This window comes from Phyllobates terribilis, unplaced genomic scaffold, assembly GCF_046119375.1.
Source record: "Phyllobates terribilis strain yellow unplaced genomic scaffold, ASM4611937v1 Scaffold_1__5_contigs__length_1240528914, whole genome shotgun sequence".
NCBI classification, from domain to species: Eukaryota; Metazoa; Chordata; class Amphibia; order Anura; family Dendrobatidae; genus Phyllobates; species Phyllobates terribilis.
In genome coordinates this window covers 783,793,145-783,799,144 of record NW_027362761.1, presented here as the reverse complement: position 1 = coordinate 783,799,144, position 6,000 = coordinate 783,793,145, and the positions used below count along the sequence as shown (strand labels likewise).

General features: G+C 39.7%; 1 protein-coding gene across 1 annotated transcript in view; it reads left to right on the top strand.

The window, feature by feature from the left end:
* Window positions 1-510: 510 nt before the first annotated feature.
* PRKG2 (protein kinase cGMP-dependent 2) overlaps window positions 511-6,000 on the top strand; it is a 229,760-nt gene continuing 224,270 nt past the window's right edge. Inside the window, exon 1 of the mRNA XM_073637005.1 lies at window positions 511-690. The gene's annotated coding sequence lies outside the window, so the exon portion shown is untranslated. The remainder of the gene's footprint in view (window positions 691-6,000) is intronic.

Sequence of the window (6,000 nt, the reverse complement as noted above, 5' to 3'; positions counted from 1 at the left end):
TATCGGAATTCCGATACCGCGAATATCGGCCGATACCTGATATTTCAGTATTGGAATGCTCACCACTACTTAGGACTTATGATTTTATTATATAGGGTTCTTCTTGGAAGTGCACTCTTTGGAAGCAGCAGAGATCCTCCAATAAGATGCAGGCCTGCACTAAATATAATTTACAGCAGCCTATAATCTGAGGGGACATAATTTTCTGAATATGAAGCATTAAATTATGTAAATCCACTTATATAACAGTACTGCTTTCAATCATTTATTAATCCGAATATATAAATACGTGATATATATTAGAAAAATGAGACTATAATAAATCGTCCAAATGTCACACAAGGCCCTTGCTACTGCCAGAATGAGAAAAGACTTCTTGTTCTTATTTTGCAGCAGGAGAAGATACCTCGGTTTTTTCCTAATCCCACCAGCGTCTCATCTATTCAACTCCCATGGGTGACAATAGTGTCCTACCACACCCAGGGCTGCCACCTCCCAGCCAGGGGTGTCTTTCACAGGGGGAGGGAGATGATGGAGCAGTTGTGACAGTGCACCATGTGTTACAGAATAAGGAATCATTGCTTTCCTTCTGTCAGACTGTGCCCTGAGGGAAGAGTGATGACACGGAGAGGCTTCATCTGATGTCCACACAGGACTTGCAGGGAAGCACCAGCGCTTTGTCCTGAGGAGGTGAGTGTGTGGCAAGACCACTGCCAGATCCTATAATAAGTCAGGTGAACTGGGGTGATGAGGACTATAATGACAACCTGTAAGTAAAAGCCAGCATGACTTACTAACTTGTCAGTGAGTACAGTCCACTAACTAGGACGAGGGCACAGAAATTGAATTACATACATATATATATATATATATATATATATATATATACACATACATACATATATATGTGTATACATATATATATGTGTGTATATATATATATATATATATATATATATATATATATATATATATATATATATACAATGAATATAATCCAATGCATATAAATATGACATATTTTCTCTTCCTGACCTATAGTGACTGGCAGAGTAGATACATTGTTCTAAACCTTCTGTTTACACCTAGGAAACTAGTATTGTAAACTTTCTTGTATACAATGGACTTTTTTTTGCAAAATCAGTTTGATTTAAAAGATTAACCATTTGTTTGCTTGTTCTATGAATTTGGAAATATTTTTACATTATTTTTCTTATTCACAATGTACTAGTAACCAATGCATGTAAACTCTTTTTAGCTGTATTTAGTTCACTGCAATAGGCATTAGATAAATATAAAGTACTAGATATGGCAGCAGTCCTGTGCAAAAGTATGGATGACTGTATGTATGGGGGGATAGATAAATGTAATAGAGCTAAAAATATAAAATCAGGGACAATATTCTATTCATACCCCTGTGAAGCCAGACAAGGAAGACTAGATACCTGCTAATCCAGTGTTATCATATAAATTGTTGGAAATGACAATGGTTCTGTGTCTCTGGATAAACTACTGAGATATAATAACAGTATTTCTTGTAGATGTCAGAAATGCCATTCTGTTAAGAATAGTTGCTGATCACATCACTTATGACCCCTCACTGTGCCTTCACTGATCTGCCTCCTATTTTACATAATGCATCTAGTAGTGTGGGGCTAGCTAAAAGAGGAGGCAGGTCAGTGAGCGATCAGTGAGCTGTCATAAGAGCATACAGATGAATATGTAAGCAGAGCACCAGATAGGGCGCCCCCCACAGACCACCCTGGAGCACGGGCATATCATTATCTCCAAACTGAAAGTAAAGATTACACAAGAACCACAGGACGGATTTCATCAACAAAGGTATCATATTAATCAGTGTAATGTCACCCACCTGACAGTGTATGTGGTTTACTGAGCACAATCCTGCTGACAGGTGCGCTTTAAAAGAGTATTCCGGATGCCACACTGATAGGGCTGCATCCAATCACTGAGCGGAGTAGTTCTGCCAGAGTACACGGTACAAACCGCTCAAAGCCATTGAGCTCAATAATAGACTGCAGTGGTGTTGGAGAAACGTCAATAACAGACAGTGAGTGCAACGACATAGACTTAGCGCTGGACCTGGGAAGGGTGATTAAAGCACAGTCTGTGTTTTAAGCAAACTATGACTGGGTCCAGGGGTTTTCTGAAAACAAACCCCCCCCTTTAAGGTGCTGTGATCACAACTAGTATGGGGTTATGACAGTACATTCTGCCATTGAAGACCAAGACAGCATCATACAATTCTTGTTCATGGGCTCGCTGTGCTTTGTGGCCGCCTCTGTGTAAAAGAACACTGTCTGCATTATTTGCGACAAGGTAAATGATCTACTAATGTTCCACTAAAAGAAAACAGAAAGTGGGAGGAAAGTTAGATTACAATTCTTATAAGCATAGCAATTGTTCATAAAAGAGGAAATGAGACTGAGAAGTACAATATGCCTGAACAAGTACTATTAATATCTTCATGTTTTAACCACTTAAAGAAAATCTGTCACCAGGTTTTTGCTACCTGATATGATATCAGCATAATGTAGGGGCCGAGACCCTGATTACAGCGATGTATCACTTACTGGGCTGATTGATGTAGTTTTGATAAAATCATTGTTTTATCAGCAGGAGATTCTCATTAGAGGATTAGTGAACCTGCTGCCAGATAGTCCTCCATATTCATGAGCTCTGTATAACCCCACCCCACCATTGTTTGGCTGCTTTCTGCCTATGCACAGTGTACACAGAAAGCTGCCAATCAGTGGCGTGGATGGGGTTCTGTGGAATAGGGAGCACTACATGGCAGCAGGTTTACTCGTCCTTTAGTGATAATCTCCTCCTGATAAAACAATGATTTTATAAAAACTACAGCTAGTAGCCTGTTAGTGACACATCACTGGAATTAAGTTCTCTGCCGTTACATTATGCTACATTCAGATTAGGTGGTAAAAACCTGATGACAAATTCCCTTTAAAAAGCTTTGATGGTTTTATGTGAATAAAGATTAATTTAAAGGGAATCTGTCAGCAGGATTGTGCTTAGTAAACTACAGTGGGTACGGAAAGTAAAATAAATTCTAAAAAGTTCATTTTTTTCTCACTAAAGTACACTCTGCACCCCATCTTGACTGAAAAAAACAGAAATGTAGAAATTTTTGCAAATTTATTAAAAAAAATTATTAAAAAAGAAAAACTGAAATATCACATGGTCATAAGTATTCAGACCCTTTGCTCAGTATTGAGTAGAAGCACCATTTTGAGCTAGTACAGCCATGAGTCTTCTTGGGAATGATGCAACAAGTTTTTCATACCTGGATTTGGGGATCCTATGCCATTCTTCCTTGCAGATCCTCTCCAGTTCCGTCTTGTTGGATGGTGAACGTTGGTGGACAGCCATTTTCAGGTCTCTCCAGAGATGTTCAATTGGGTTTAGTTCAGGGCTCTGGCTGGGCCAGTCAAGAATGGTCACAGAGTTGTTCTGAAGCCACTCCTTTGTTATTTTAGCTACGTGCTTAGGGTCATTGTCTTGTTGGAAGGTGAACCTTCGGCCAAGTCTGAAATCCAGAGCACTCTGAAAGAGATTTTCATCCAGGATATCTCTGTACTTGGCCACATTCATTTTTCCTTCAATTGCAACCAGTAGTCCTGTCCCTGCAGCTGAAAATCACCCCCATAGCATGATGCTGCCACCACCATGTTTCACTGTTGGAATTGTATTGGGCAGGTGATGATCAGTGCCTCGTTTTCTCCACACATACCGCTTAGAATTATCACCAAAAAGTTCTGTCTTCGTCTCATCCGTTCAGAGAATCTTATTTCTCATAGTCTGAGAGACCTTCATGTGTTTTTGAGCAAATTCTATGCGGGCTTTCATATGTCTTGCACTGAGGAGAGGCTTCCATCGGGCCACTCTGCCATAAAGGCCCGAATGGTGGAGGGTTGCAGTGATAGCTGACTTTGTGGAACTTTCTCCCATCTCCCTACTGCATCTCTGGAGCTCAGCCACAGTGATCTTGGGGTTCTTCTTTACCTCTCTCACCAAGACTCTTCTCTCACGATTGCTCAGTTTGTCTGAGTGAAAGACCAGAGTATCTTCTCCCTCTGCAGCAGTGACAGCTTGTATAGCACAGGGAGCTGCTGCTGCTCTCTATGCTATACAGGCGATCTGAAAATAAAATGTGAAAGTTCCATAGACAAGGTGTAAAAGTAAAAAAAAGAATCAGAATGTGAAAAAAAGTAAAAATATAATAGAAAAATGAAAAAAATAATCAAAATATATATATATATTGTACCCATAAATAAATATTATTGTGGAAAAAAAATAAAGAAATAAAAGTACCCGTATATGGTATCGCTGCATCCGGAACGACCTGTCCTATAAAACTGTCCCACTAGTTAACCCCTTTAGTGAACACGGTAAAAAAAAAAAACAAAGCAAAAAAAACATGCTTTATCATCATACCGCCTAACAAAAAATGCAATAAAATGTGATCAAAAAGACGAATGTTGGCCAAAAAACGGAAAATTATAGCTCTCAAAATATGGCGATGCAAAAACTAGTCTTTGCAAAAAAAAGCGTCTTTTAGTGTGTGACAGCTGTCAGTCATAAAAACCCGATATTAATCTGGTATCTCTGTAATCACACCGACCCGAAGAATAAAGCAGTCTAATCACTTATAAATAAATAAACTCTAGGGTTAGGGTTGTGCTAGGGTTCGGATTGGGATTTTTTCAAAAGTAAAAAAAAAAATGACGACGATATGGCGACTAGTGAGCGCAAGTGCTCACTACTTGAGTTTTCATCGGGTGGTCGGGTATGCACCGAGTATCGTGGATGCTGGAGTGACATGCTCGAGTCTCCTCCCCATATGTTTTGCAGCTGTTATACAGCCAAAAAAACCTTGTAGGGATTGCCTGCCATGCACGAGCGATCCCTGCATGTTGTTTTTTTTGGGTGTCTAATAATCATGAAACATGCGGGTGGGGACTCGAACATGTCACTTGAGCAATACATGGTGCATACCTGAGTACCTTGATATTGACATGTGAGGGGGCTAATGTGATGGGATCACCCAGCACATGCAGCAGGTGCTTAGCTTTGTATAACACCCAGCTCCTACTACAGATTGCACGATCACAACTCCTGTGCATATGTCATCTCTGAGCTGTAACTATACAGTGACTTGCGGTAAATTACTTGCAATCGTAACGTATGATATGTCAATTTGCAGAAAGGGAATAATTGACTGCAAATAAATATCTTGCATAATTGAAACATGAATAATAAAACCTCAGGATGCTATGAATATTCAAATGTATTTTGCTATCTCCTATTTTAGCCAGATGTGATTCATTTAATTATACATTACTTTTACACAACATGTTTTGGAGGTCTGCAAGTACAGTTGAGTCCTTATATATAACACTTTGCCCAGGGGCATACATAGAAATCATGGGGCTCCATAGCAGAAGTTCTAATTGAGCCCTCCAAAAAATAAATAAATAAATAATTGTCAGGGTCACAGAAGAGCAGATCTCACAACTTTCCAGCCTTTACATAGTAATTTCCTCCTGCTGAAGTCCTAGATTCCTCTTTCATTGCCCCCATAAAGTATTATGCAAACAAAAGTGCCCCCCCAAACACATGGTGAATTCCTCCACATGCACAGTATAATGACCCTGCTGTAACCCACCTCAACTCCCAAGGCTAAGTATGGTGACCCTAACACAAAATGATCCCCCAACTGTGACCACCTCACAGCTCTCCATGCACTATAATGGGCCTACATACAGTATAATGGCCCGCAATAGCCCTCCAAATAATATAATGGCCCCCACACAGTTTTAAGGACCCCACACAAACTTTCATACTGTATAATTGATTGCATACAGTATAATGGACTCCCACATATTATAATGGCCCCACATAGCCTTCCATATAGTATAATGCACCCCCTATAACCCTCCATGTAGTATAGTGCACTCCACA